Raw genomic sequence first — 14,867 nt, forward strand, 5'->3', positions numbered from 1 at the left:
GAGACACAAATTACTTTCCACCAGGAAAAGGTATATTGTTTGGAAATTGGATAAAAAAAGATAATGCACAATTAAAAGATATAATGGAGAAAGGTAAAATATGCACATTTCAGGATTTAAAACACAAAAAAAGTCTTATTGGTAATAGATGAATGGCGGTACTCCCAGTTGAAACATTTTGTTGCTACATTGCCCCAACCAATTAGATCCGAAGAGAACCTACGGCCGTTTGAGTGGCTATATACAGCTACAGGTACGAAGAAGGATCTCTAAATTACCGATGGGACTGAAAGGGCCAAAAATACCGCCATTTATGGGAAAATTGAAAGAAGAATTGGGAATGCAAGAGAAAGACCTAGATTTAGGGAAAATACTGAGGCTAGCACACACCACGGCAATAGACAGTAACACTATAGAAATGAACTACAAGTGCCTGGCACATTGGTACGTATAGAACACCGGATAAGGCACACAAATGCCAAAAGGAGGTTTTGCAGCTATGTTGGAGGGGATGTAAGGTACTTAGAATCATGGCCCACATATGGGGGATATGTCCTAAAATTAAAAAATACTGGAGAGAGGTGCTGCAGATAATAAAGGAAATAACCAGCATAGAAATACCAGAGGACCCATGGGAGTGTTTGTTCCATGGGGTTAGAATGCCAATCAAACAACATAGGAGAACATTGGTCCCCCAGTTATTAAACTAAGCCAAAAGTTCAATCCCTCGACAGGAGCTAGAAAGTCCCACAACGAGGAGTTGGTGTAGTAAAACAAACAAAATGTCACCCTCACACATATGGTATGGTCTTGCATCAATCTCCACAAATTCTGGTCAGATATTTTTACTCAAAGGAGTCCTCTCAAAGCCAAACATTGAACAAGCCATACTCAGCATAAATATGTAAACGTACCCAACAGCAGTAAGGTCAATAGCTACACATATCTTACTGGCTGCGAGATCAGAAATAATGTACAGATGGAAAACCATGGAGGTTCCTAGTGTAAGGGATGTAGTAGCAAAAATAAATATGATAGCTGAATATGAAAGAATAATGTCATACAGAGATGGCAATACCTCTAAATACGAATCCAACTGGTCCTCTTGGAAGGCCTTTATTAGAGGTCGACCGATATATCGGCCGGCCGATATATCGGCCGATATTTGCCGTTTTTTAATTAATCGGCATCGGCCGATTGTGCTGATAAAAAGCCGATTTAGAACTACAGCAGGACTTTGAAATGACTTCTGTAATAGAAGTCAGTGTAAGTTGCCTGAGTCGTCATAGAAACGTCTTTCCTCCTCTCTGGGCAGGCTGCCAAGAAAAGAACAGAAAGATACAATGTTTATACTTGAATGAATGAAGTCATTCATGTGTAGAAGTTCTCAGTTTAACCATTTAAAGACTAAATCTTTTCTGACACTTGTTGCTTACAAGTAAAAATCCTGTATTTTCTGCCAGAAAATCACTTAGACCCCCCCAAAAATTATATATATTTTTTTAGCAGAGATCCTAGGGAATAAAATAGCGTTGTTGCAATATTTTATGTCACACGGCATTTGCACAGAGGTCTTTCAAATGCATTTTTTTGGGAAAAAAATACACTATTTAAAAAATAAAAATAAAATAAAAACAGTAAAGTTAGCCCATTTTTTTTTTTCGTCCAAAAGTTTTGACTACCTGTTTTTATTTAATATATAGGTTTTTTTTTTTTTATCTAAATCATACATACAAGTAAACTGATTGGAGGTTTGTTTTGTTTAATAAATGTTTAAATGTAAGACATTTTCTGTATCACTTATGAAGGCTGCTTGCACACTGGAGCGGGCAGGCGTTGATGGTAAAATGCAAGTTTTAGCGGCTCTTTACCATCATTTTAGCGGTGCTATTTGGCTGCTAGTGGGGCACATATAACCCAGTTAGCGGCCAAAGAAGAGGTTAAATGCGCCCATGAAGCACTGCTGCCAAATCGCATTGCATGCGCTTCAGCAGTGGTGCCCATTCATATCAATGGGCATGAGTGGTGGAGGAGCGGTATACACCACTCCAAACGTGCTGCTTGCAGGATTTTTTTTAAGATCCTGCCAGCGCATCGCCTCAGTGTGAAAGCACTCTGTCTTTCACACAGACTGCAGGGGAGCCATTTTGCAGGCACTTTACAGGCGCTATTTTTAGCCCAAAAGCGCCTGAAAAACGCCCCAGTGGGAAAGGTATGTTAGATCAAGGGGGATTAAAAAAAAAAAAAATAATAAAAAAGGAAAAAAATAAATAAATAAAATAAAATCGGCCTAACATATCGGCCCAAAAAAAATCGGCATCATATATCGGCTATCGGCTGCCATGATTTCTAAATATCGGCATCGGCATCGGCCAGAGAAAAACCCATATCGGTCGACCTCTAGCCTTTATTTCTTACTCTTTCACACCTTAAGTATCTACATGTTTGGAAACACGGTTTCTGTAATTTCTGCTTTGTAAGTATTTTCAACTACAGGTATTCATTTATGAAGCTCCTTTAAAAGATAATAATCAGTATTAATGTATCAGAAGTAATGGGGTGACGGAGGACTACCTTCTGGGGCGCAGATTGATCCCATGGAGGTGCGCAGAGGGGAGTCCTTCTCTCTAATATCTTTTGGAAGCCATGGCATAATATCTTCAAGAATTTGACCTACAGTAAAGTAATGGGAAATGTTTAATACTGTAGTTATATGATGTTGATTCTAAATTATATTTGTAACATAACAACTGTATTGAATGTATTGTGAATGTTATTTCCTTTCATAAATGTTCAATAAAAATGATTGAATCAAAATAATCAAAATGTATAATATGGAATATCTAAGGTTCATTGGCAAGGAGGGAATGGAAGGTTTCGAAGAGAAGTGGAGAGTTTGGATAAAGTTTAAGCAGAAAATTTGATTTGCTGAAATGATGTGTGCGTAAGAGGAGGGGAGGATGGAGATACGGGAGTTATCAGGCAGCTAGAGATCAGAAAAGAAAGGTCAAAGAGGAGGGTGAGGGATGGATAGGAGGGGGGGTGAAAGCCAGGGACGGGGGGAGGAAAATAATTTTTGTAATTTGTGATGGTAATGGCGAGAATTGTATCTCGGTTTATGAAATATTTAGATATAAAGAAAATCAATAAAGAAATTGGAAAAATAAATAAAGTAGCTTGGGCTCTCCAAGCTGCCTCCCTCTTCAACACTATTTTCAATACTTATGGGACTTCATGGTAAGCTGCAGCCCCTTGAGGTCGAAGGATTCCATATAAGACAGTGTTAGCAACTCTTTCCATAAACAGTAACAATATTCTCAGCTGAAAAAAAACATGTTAAAAATGCACATGCAATATTATCTGATAAAATCGAATTATGCTTCTTGATCAAGGAAACGTGACTGTGTATTGTACAGAATGATTTGATTATCTTAAAGCTGGACTCCAGTATAAGCAAATATTGTCTAAATATGAGATATGTGTGTATTTGTGCTTGCTGGTGTGATTACTGTATTTCTAATGCCGCGTACACACGACCGGACTTTTTGACAGCAAAGGTCCGACGGAACGAGTCCGTCGGACAATTCGATCTTGTGTGGGCTCCATCGGACCTTTGCTTGGCAAAAATCCGGCGGACTTTAGAAATAGAGCATGTTTTAAATTTTTTCTTCGGAACTCCGCCGGACCGAGAAATTCGTTCGTGTGTATGCTAGTCCGACGGACAAAAACCAACGCTAGGGCAGCTATTGGCTACTGGCTATGAACGTCCTTATTCTAGTCCAGTCGTACGTCATCACGTTCGAATTCTGTTGGACTTTGGTGTGATTGTGTGTGGCCAAGTCCGTTCATTCAGAAAGTCCGTCGGAACTCCGCCAAAAGTCAGTCGGAAAGACCGTCGGACCTAGTCCCTCGAAAAGTCCGGTCGTGTGTCCGCGGCATTACAAATTTTCACAGTGATTGCACTAAAATGTTGCCTTTGTGTAAGAGCTTCCTGGGTGATACTGACTGGTCTTATCTCTGCCCTTTCCTGTAGCTTTTTGTAGGCAACCTGTCAGGGCCTGACTGGGAATAAAAACCAGCCCTGGTAAAAATGCCTAGCACATCCTACAATGTAATTGTGGTACCAATGAGAAGTCATAAAATTGGATTGTCATGCAGAGGAGCAGTGTTTTAATTCCAGCTTTCCATACATCTGGAAGTTGAAGACTAAGGACTTGTATACACTTCAAACAGGGGCAGTAAAAATTGGCTATTTTTTTTTTTTAATGGCTTAATCTGTTTTTTTGTTTACCTCATGGCATTCTCTGCATTAAGGTAAAAAACACCCCACTACTTGTCCTACCCATCCACATCTCTAAGCACTTATCTGGCTCCTGTCACCACTCTAGTGCTGTCTCGGCTCCAGGACCACTCCTCTCACTTCCTGGTTTCATGGAAGACACTGAAGGTAGCGGGAGTTATAGGCTCAACTCCTGTGAGGAGGGAGTGGGGACATGGTTTCCCGGGGCTGTGTGTGTCTATGGTCACATGCATCCCAGCTTGGGAGTGCATGTTCATGGGTGCCTACTTAGCTTGTGGCTTGCTAAGGAAGCACCCAGAGTAGGGAGTAGGTAAGTATAACAAAAATGATAGATTTTTTATCACTTTAAGCTAAAAAGGCAGCCACACGGGGCTGTACACATGCTGTGGCAAAAATTATACCCCCTGTGGCATTCAGCTGGTAGTACTGCTGCCAAATCCGACTCATTCAAGTAAATGGGACTGCACTGCAACTACCCTGAAACCTTGTGCAATGGATGCAGTTGCAGCTTAACGGTGCAAGTTTTACTGGATTTAAACAGGTGATGAGGCAGTGACGTATCACTTCCTTACTGCCTGTCAAACACCACTAGGAAAATCAATTCACCTCTGATTGCTTTTCGTGGAGGCGACAAGATCTGGCACAAGTGTAAACTAAGACCCAATATACACTATACAACTTTTGTTGTCTGATTTACTTTAGATTTATTAAAACCATGAAGTACAAGGGCTTGTCTGATTGCATACAAATTGAAACTCTTAAGGTTTGACCTCATATTATATGGTTTTGGTAGATCTAAAGGAAAAAATCTACAGCAAAATTTATAGTGTGTATCCAGCTTTAGCTTTGGGGGTCTCCTGGGTCACAGGGAAGAGGAATGCTTAGCCAGTGTTTGCTTTCACGCTAGCCTCTTAGTTTAATATATTATCATATGTGACTGGTTTGTTTTAATTTACCTTATTTATAAATACTAGTTTCTTGGCTATCATATTGATTCTATGGTTTCAGTACTCTGTGGGTTACTGGCTTGGAACTAGAGTGCAAAACAGAATTCTGAGCTGCAGATATTCTGCATATGTTGAAGTAGGTCAGCAATCTCCAAGTACACATAGACCAGGCCAGTTGTAAGTGCAACCAAGGCTGCTGTAACCTTACTTTGGTCAAGCACAACCCTATATTTGCACATGATTAATTTGCGCCATTTACATAAATCGAGAAATTAAAGCATTATATATATTAACAGGGGTTAATGAAGGGGATAGCACGGGCTTCCAAGCACTGGAATCCATCATATTATAACAAGATTTCCCAACATGGTAAAAACTCTTTACATAATTGGACACAGATGGTTCCCTTTTTCTTTAAAGGACCTCATACCACCTCATACCACTGGACATCTGTAGCTATGTATTTGGCTGAATGGGACTAAAGTATACAGGGGGCTACACCCTTGCAAAAAAGACTTGCAGATGTCCCACCACCTGCCTCTTATGATGGTACATCTGATCATCTCTGGCGAACCATAAACTGCTGATGATGAAGAATTTTTCTAAGTGTAGTTTATGATCAGATCTGTTAATTATCTGACCACCCATCATTCGGGTCACGTCTTTCAGCTTATAATCACACTATCGCTCCCATAACACTCTTTCCTCTCTGAGATGCGCAATTTGAAAATTACACTGTGTGAAAGAACCATATTAAAGCCCATTTTTTGTTGTAACTCCTTCAATTCTATATTGTTCAGCTCAGAGGAAACGTAGTCCTGTTTTACAACAGTAGTTTGTTTATCCTATACTGTTCTTGAATTAAACATGAGAGTGAGGGAACATTAGGACTGGCTTTATTATAAGTGTCAGTATATACTTGATTGTTTTAATTACATTGCTGTAAGTGTGACTACAGATTCTCAGTAACTTATACGCCTGGAGGTTGTACAGTGTGGGCTATTGAAAGTGTAAGACAAAGTCTACATATGCGCAGTGTGGAAAAAAAAGGTTTCAAGTGTAAGTTCATCTTTTCTCAAAAAATGAAAAGGTGAACTAACACCATACACCCTCCCCACCCCACTGGTCACCGCTGCACTTACCTCCGTGGATGATGAGCTGTCAATGCCCAGTGCCCAGTCTGGGGATTCAAAAGCCTTGTTCTTCACCCCCCTTTTTTCTGCAGCTCTTCTGGGATGGATCAGAGGTATTCTGATTGGTCAGCACCAGAACAGAGAATCACCCTTGTCCATCTCAGAAGTGCTGCAAAAAAGAGGTAGAAGAGCGGGAATTTCAAATACCTGGGCTCCTGTACTGGCTATATGGTCAAAGACACCGAATCACCTTTAGATAAAGAGAAAATGACCACGCCAATGATTGTGCAAAAGCTGCTAGCACCACAATTGACAATTAGAGTGCAAGATACAAGGATCATAAAGTGCTGCTCTAAATAAGCATAAGTAAACATGATCTTAGGAATACGAATACATCTAAATTAAATAAAAACTAAGATGGAGACTAGAGTGAATGTCTCATACACATAATGTAAATAGTGAAAATACATAGGATAAAAGTACACAGTGGGCCTCAATCATATACCCATATGAATGCAAAGTCCACACAAGAGCTTGAAATGATGTGACCGACACCAACGTGACAAACCCACCACCATGAATAATGACAATGTGCTTACCAGAAAGTGTGAACCCAAATACCTTATGGTAGTGGGTCACACAGGCAGAGGTGAAAAGACATCAACCAGGGGAGCCAGATTCCTCAGGAGTCTCTTGATGGATGAGTCTCACAAATCTCCACAGCTCTGGTGTAGATGGACTCCAACATGGACACGCCATCTCTCTCAAGTTAACAGCATATGTAAAGACACACCAAGCAGTCGCACATAGTGTAAGGCCTCTTTCACACGGGACGGATCAGTAATGATCCGCCCCGTGAAGATCCGCTCGCTCAGCGGGGATCGCTCCGTTGTCCCCGCTGAGCCGGTGTCTTATCAAATAGGGTCCTCCATCAGATGCTGTCCCCTGCGTACTGCGCATGCGCAGTACACAGGAACACAGATTCCGAAAATTGCCGAGGATGAACGACGCCTGCGCCGTGAGTCCAGGTTCTATCCCCACTATCCAAGTGGACATAGAGTTAGAATAAAAAAGAGCCGAGCGCAGCGAGGCCGAGCCCGAAGCATGGCGAGCAAAGCTCGCCCGCGAGGGGCCCTCTAAAATTCACAACCCTATGTCCGCTTGGATGGTGGGGCTACCACCTCCACTCACGGCGCAGGCGCCGTTCAGCTTCGGAGATTTTCCGAAGCTTCGTCTGCTCCGTACTGCGCATGCGCAGTACGGAGCGGACACATATTGATGGCCGGACTCTATTAGGCAGAACACCGGCTGCGGACAGGGCGGTCTCCGCACACTGTGCAGGGACCGCCCTGTCAGATCTCCGCTCTCCTCTATGGGGATCGGACGAGCACGGACCGTCTGTCCGTGTTCGTCCGATCCGCTCTGCAGACGGATAGAAAAATAGGATTTTCCTCCGTCTGCAGAACCGGACTGTTGCGGAGGCGGACGAAATCGGGTGTCTGCGGATGCTCATCCGCAGACACCCGCTATCCCATAGGGATGAATGTATCTCCGTATTTCATCCGCAAACGGATGAATGAAATACGGACATACCGTCCGCATGTGTGAAAGGGGCCTAAAAACGTCTTGGACACATTTATTAAAAAATTGTAGAACACTTACAAAATAAAGATGTAAAGGCACTTTGTAGAGATAATGCAATGACTCGACAGTAGCTAGACCTTAAAAAAACAGCGAATCGTCTGTTGAGGTAAGTACAGCAGTTAGCGGGGTGCAAGGGGGAGTCTACAGTGTTAGTTTGCCTTTTTAATTTTTTTTTTCTAAAAAAGGTGAACTAACCCTTTAAAGGTAAACTCTGAGATAAGCAAATATTGCCAAAATTCAAGAGCCATGCACATTCTTACTTTGGTGTTTTTTGTGTATTCCTTCCAGATCTTTGCAATAATGCAGCATGAAACTCTGCCTCTGTACAGGAGCTAAAGACTGGGCACTGCTGCTCTCGCTCCTTGTGCATTGGTCTTGTCTCTGCCCCCAAATGTAGTTTTCTGCAGGCAGCATGTAGCCTGATGTCACTGCTACTTTTACATGGTAATAACTGTGTGTACAAAGGCATTCAGTGTACGCAAAGGGAATGTATAGCTTTTGTGGCTATGGAGGAATATATTTAAATTAAATTTTTTGTACTCAAAGGTCATCTTTAACAGGAGACTAGCAGTCTGCCCATCTCAAAGGTAGCCAAAGACATCAGATGATGAGCTGTAATATATGAGCACATATATACGCAAAGCCTTCATGTGCAGAACAGAAGTCAGGCATTGCCCTATGACCAACTAACATTTTATGTCTATGCCTAGCATGAAATCCCCTCGTTTGAATATAATCTCATTGTGCAAACAAAAACACAGAATACCGATGGTAAAAAATGGCCTATCTAATCTTATTTTTTTTGTTAGTTCACATGTTTTCAGATGGTAGACCTATTGTTTAAATTGACTTACTGTTGATTGGCTTACTACCATTACTAAAAGTCTGTTCCAAGCACCCACTACTATTTTGGTAATACAATATGTGTTTAGGAATGGATGTCAAATAACCCTGTGTCTAATTTTGTAAGTATTATGCACATATTCATGCAAGCAGAGGATTTTTAAGCTTCATGAGGATTGACAGGGTGATATGAAAATCTTTAAAGATAATAAAGACTGATACACAATATATCTTCCTTTTATAGTATTTTGAATTGGAGTCTTATAAATCTATTTTTGGCACTTAATACAATTTCAGTACTGTAGCTTACATAAAGATGTATAAACCTAGTGTGACAAGATTATTAAGTCTTCTGTTTTCTGTTTGACTTGCAGTTGTGGAAGACGGTGTGGAATGACTTGTGAGTAACAGAGATCACTGGCCTCTCATTGACAGGTAAGCCGTTTTCATTACATTTGGAATTTTGTTCTTGACCTAACAGTGAGGTGACATACATTAGTCAGATCATTATGGCAAAGGTGAAATATCTATGCTTGCTAAGGACCAGAAGAGTGTTCAGTAGTCCTAATATGGCAGGCACAAGCCTTTTCATGGCAGGCATTGATAGTAAAAGCAGTAAGGCTGACTTTTTTATATGTACAAAATAGTGTTACTCTTAGTTAGTTTTCAGATACCAATTTGTTTTTTTTAATGCAGATAAGATAATAAAAGCTTGCTTTAATCACCTTCTACACCTTTTCCTCTAGGTTAAATAAATTTGCCTAAGTGTACTTTATTAGATAATATTCAGTTTGTGTCTTTAGCAGTGAAATGGCTTTATGGCCAATTACAAGTAATTGCAATATTAATCTAACCCCATGTACTTATGGTGACATAAGCTTCAGTGCTGAATGTGTTTGTAACTAGTATTTAACATTAGTTGCATTGGATTATCTAAAGCCTAACCCCTACCAAAATGTTTTTGAATAGCGTGGATATAGTTTTTTTTTTTTGTTTGTTTCACTCTATAGAGATTTCTTTCTTCTTACGGTTCTTTAACAGGGTGTCAACTCAACAGAAAGTGGGGACAAAGACAGCAAGAAAAAGAGTTTTTTTTTGTAGAGTTGAGGAAATAACCCTTCCATTTCCCTAGCAAAAACCATGAGAGCAACAAAATATTGACATACGTTTGAACTTGTTCCCACTCTTTTTAAAACTAGCAGAAAACTGTCTAAAATTGGACTTTAAGGACCAATTTACTTCAGGTGTGTCGAGGTATGTTGCATTAGGCCCCTTTTCAGAATGAATGGGTTGTAAAGCACCTCAACACATGCAAATTTGGACCTGCCTGCTTTGTGGTGTGCAGAAGTGCATTGTAAGCCCTTGTACACACGATTGGAGATTCCGACGGAATGTGTCCGATCGGAGCGTTCTGTCGGATATTCCGACTGTGTGTGGTCTGCATCGGACTGTTTCCGTCTGAATATCCATCGGACCAAATTTTCCAACTTGCCGGAAATATTTTCCGACAAAATACTCCGATCGGACATACTCCGATCATGTGTAGAGAATTCCGATCGGACAAAGTGCCACGCAAGCTCAGATCAAATTCCTACATCAAAGCTATTGGCTACTAGCCTCAACATAGTCCTGTTGTAGCGAAATAACGTCATCACGTTCTGAACGATCGGATTTTCCGACAACTTCGTCCGACCGTGTGTATGCAACAGTTTTGGACAAGATCCGTCGGACAAAATCCGACGGACAGAATCCGACGCATTTGGTTCTCAGAATCTCCGACCATGTGTACAAGGGCTTACACTGGTGTGTTTGGGTACCATTCAATTCTTCATAAAGGAAAAGGATATCTCATCCAAAGGATGCATCTTATTGCATCTTACCACTCATTAGAAATGGTCTCTGCATTAGTTCATACAAATATTTTCAGAAGATACAGAAAATACCTGACAGAAATGCATGAATTATCAAGCAGTGGACCCTTCGGCAGGTCTGTGGCACATCAGTGTAAAAAGTATTTTACATATACCTTTGGCAATGAACGCCTCTTTGGAGCCTTCCTGGACATTTTTATGAATGTTGTCACAAAGAAGAGAGCCTTCTTTTGCTTCAACAAAAGAAAATGAATCCTCCAGTCAGTAAAGCCTTTACCTCTGTTGCTAAAAAAGCACCTTTCTTTTCTCATAGTCCTCCAATTCCAGAACTCAGTTCCCTTACAAACCTTGAAATCCAGCATTGTCCAAGCAAATCAGTTGCCCCTTCAACACTTTACCTCTCAAATATAGGGTCATCTGATCCAGATTTAGTCAAACAATGCCACGGCAGTAGTGTATATAAATCATCAAGAAGGGACCAGAAGCCTTGTGCATTTAAGAAAGGCTGACCATATTCTGACATAGGCAAAACTTTATTTTCTGGCAATGTCTAATGCCGCGTACACACGACCGGACTTTTCAGCGGAGGTCCGATGGACTTTCTGAACGAAACAGACATGGCCACACACAACCAGACTAAGTCTGTTCGAAAGTTCGTTTGTTTTGAACATGATGAAGTAAATGGGACTAAACAGGCAACTTCAATAGCCAGTAGCCAAAAGCTGCCCTTGCGTCGTATTTGGTCCGTCGGACGAGCACACAGACGAACGGTTTTCCCGATTTTTAGTCCGTTGGACTTGAGTCCGTCGGATAGATTTGAAACGTTTTATTTCTAGGTCCGTCTGACTTTTGGGGAAAAAAAGTCCTCTGGAGCCCACACATGAGCGTATTGTCTGATGGATTCCGGTCCGCCGGACCAAGTCTGCCAGACAGTCTGATTGTGTGTACACGGCATAACATGCATATCAGAGGTTGGGAAAATTTTCAGGTGGGTTTTCTCTGCCTGTAATGTCTGGACTTGGGAGAATTGTCTCTCCACTGGGAGGTAATTCAAGACATTTTTTGCAGGTGGGGGAACACCATATGTGGACTTACTCGTTTCTAGACTCAGCAACAAACAGGACAAATTTGTCTCTAGGTCCAGGGATCCTCTGGCAATAATAGTGGATGCTTTGGTAATCCTGATCAGTTCAACCTGACTTATACTGCTTCTCTCCTAAGGCTTCCTCCTCACCTGCTCCACATAATTCCAGTGAGCTGTCTGTCATACTCAGATCTCAGCAGGCTTCAGACAGACACTCCATGAGCTCTCCCAGACCTACTGGATCCCCTCAGTTGGACTGCTTTTGGACATCTCATACATCTCAGAAGTATTTCGACCATGTGTACCTTAATGGATGATTTTACTTACCATAAAATCCTTTTCTTGGAGGATATCAATAGACAAAGGTCCTACCTCTCATGATCATCACTACTACTGCTTTTGGATGAAAATGAAGCATGATGATAGTTTGAGGCTTAAACTGGCTGACTGACACTTTTCTTTTGCTTGCTAGTGTCCAAATCTCCTGTAGGTAACAGTATAACCCATACATCTCAGAATTTGTTTGACTGTGGCCTTTAATCCAAGAAAAAGATTTTTCAGTCAAGAATCTTTTTTTTAAGGGTATAAAATGTAATTTTTTTTTTTTTTTTTTTTTTGAGTTTTAAACATTTTAATCCCAAGAAAATATAAATATGTCTAAAAGAAAAGATATGATTTTAAAGTTTTGACCATAACTTCTAAAGTATGTTTAAAGTAAGTATTATATAGTAAGGGAAGAACATAAAAGGTATATAGGAGGGGAAGAGGAGGGACTAATTCTCCGGAGGAGGTTTTATATATCATCTAATGTTGTAATTCTATAAAAAATCTTAATCACCATAACAATAAAACTCGGTTGTCAATATTATCTGACGTATAATATTTAATCCAGGGTTTCCATATGATATCAAACTTTGTCATCTGGTTTTTATCTATAGCGTCCATTTTAGCATGGATGAAAGATTGATTCATTCTACGTTTGGTTTCTGCAATATTCACCACATCTGTTTTCCACGCATTGGCTATAATCTGCTTTGCGGCTATCAGGAGTGTAAGAACTAATTTGAATTGTTTCTGATTCAGAAAGGCTGGTTTTAAATTAAGGAGAGCTATAATTGGGTCTGGAAAAATTGGACGATCAAAAAATTTTGTAATTATCAGAAAGATCTTTTTCCAAAATGATTGTACAATTGAGCAATGCCATAAAATGTAATTTTAATAGTTAAAATGAACAGGACAGATTTCAAAAGGAAAAACATTTAATCCTAAAACACTGGCGAATGTATCTAACATGCTATAGCGTTATAAAGGTGTTAGGTGCATTAAACATTTTCATTAGCACATTATCAACAAGTATAGAGCTTTTTTATTTAATGTTACCTCACCTTATACTGTTTGTGTTGGAATCATGAAATAATAGCATTGCTGAGGACAACTGTAAAGAACGATATTGAAAAGGGTGCAACATTCATGAATACCTCAGTTATGATTGTTTCAGATTGATAACCTTTAAAATAGAATATATGAATCTTTGTTGAATCAGGAAAGAGTCAGTAAATCTCTGCAGAGTTTAGAGGAGGCATTCCCAGGAGGGGCTATTAAAAGCCTTATTAATGTCCATTGAAAGCCTGTGGGATTCCCTGACCCAATTTAAATGGACAACAGAAATTAGATCACTATATATATGAGGTTCCATCTAGTCCTTATCGATATCACTGCACAAATGTCTATAGGATAGAATGCTACTGTAAATTTTATGGTTTACATTTGTAGAATTAGGGTGATATTTTGCTCATTTACTGTGGACATTGTTTGGCTTTAGATATAAATCTTAAGCAGAGTTGTCTTCAGGATTTAAAGGATAACGCCGCGTACACATGATCGGATTTTCCGACAACAAATGTTCGATGAGAGCTTGTTGTTGGAAATTCCGCCTTTGTGCAGGCTCCATCGGACATTTTTTGTTGGAATTTCCAACAACAAAAATTTGAGAGCTGGTTCTCAAATTTTCCGACAACAAAATCCATGTCGGAAATTCCGATCGTGTGTACACAATTCCAACGCACAAAATTCCACGCATGCTAGGAATCAAGCAGAAGAGCCGCACTGGCTATTGCACTTAATTTTTCTCAGCTCGTCCTATGTGTTTTATGTATGTTCTTGATGATCGGAATTTTCGACAACATTTGTGCAACTGTGTGTATGCAAGACACTTTTGAGCCAACATCCGCTGGAAATAAATCCAGGATTTCGTTGTCATAATATCCGATAGTGTGTACGCGGCATTAATACATTTTCAGCACTTATCCTTTATTCTTGTTCTTCTTGCTTCTTCATCTTAAAATGGTACCTGTTTTTCTGATAACCAGAAGTTTTAGACATGGGTTTGCCAGCATGGCTCAAGTGGGCTTATACTGCAACAGCTTCTGGCCACTATTCATTCTCACGACCTAGGTACTCCTGCCAAACAGCACACACAGATCCTTGACCAGTGCAGTGCAGCAGAAAAGCTTGGTTAAGCACACAGGTGAAAAAAGCAGAAGTTAATGCATTAGGCCATCTTTTTATCAATTCTAATCTTCCCATCTGTCATTTTTTGTTCTCTCTTCAGTATCAGCACACATCAATGCAGCAGAACCTAACTGGCTCTGAACTTGTGGCCTTTCCTCCCCTGTTCTGAGTGCTGATGTTCAGACAATCACAGCGGTCAGGGACTAATCACACTGGCATAAGGCTCTTGAGTTTGATCACCTTAGCCAATAAACTATGCAGATACTTGCTTCTCTTTGTACATTGAACTCTATCAACATTCCTTATACCTTGTTTTAATTGCCCTTTGCTCTACTATATCTTGAATATAAAGCTTTGTCAATATTTTCTGCTTGAATTTTTAAGTTCTGTAAAACCACCTTGTCATGAAAAATAAATATTAAAACTCCAATAACCTGTAAAAGATGAGCATGTATACTGACCTTTGGCCATGCCCCTGATCACCACTCCGCTCAGTAGAAATGGCCTCCAGAAGTCCACTGGGAAACTGACATT

The 14,867-nt window shown here is 40.3% G+C and overlaps 1 protein-coding gene across 3 annotated transcripts in view; it reads left to right on the top strand.

The window, feature by feature from the left end:
• The window catches only part of LINGO1 (leucine rich repeat and Ig domain containing 1), a 621,415-nt gene that overhangs the window by 178,644 nt on the left and 427,904 nt on the right, over window positions 1-14,867 (top strand). For all 3 annotated transcript variants that reach the window (XM_077471861.1, XM_077471864.1, XM_077471866.1), the window contains exon 2: window positions 9,242-9,302. The gene's annotated coding sequence lies outside the window, so the exon portion shown is untranslated. The remainder of the gene's footprint in view (window positions 1-9,241; window positions 9,303-14,867) is intronic.

The sequence above is a fragment of the Lithobates pipiens genome, unplaced genomic scaffold (assembly GCF_037356315.1).
Source record: "Lithobates pipiens isolate NorthernLeopardFrog02 unplaced genomic scaffold, aLitPip1_a1.2 Scaffold_8, whole genome shotgun sequence".
NCBI lineage: Eukaryota > Metazoa > Chordata > Amphibia > Anura > Ranidae > Lithobates > Lithobates pipiens.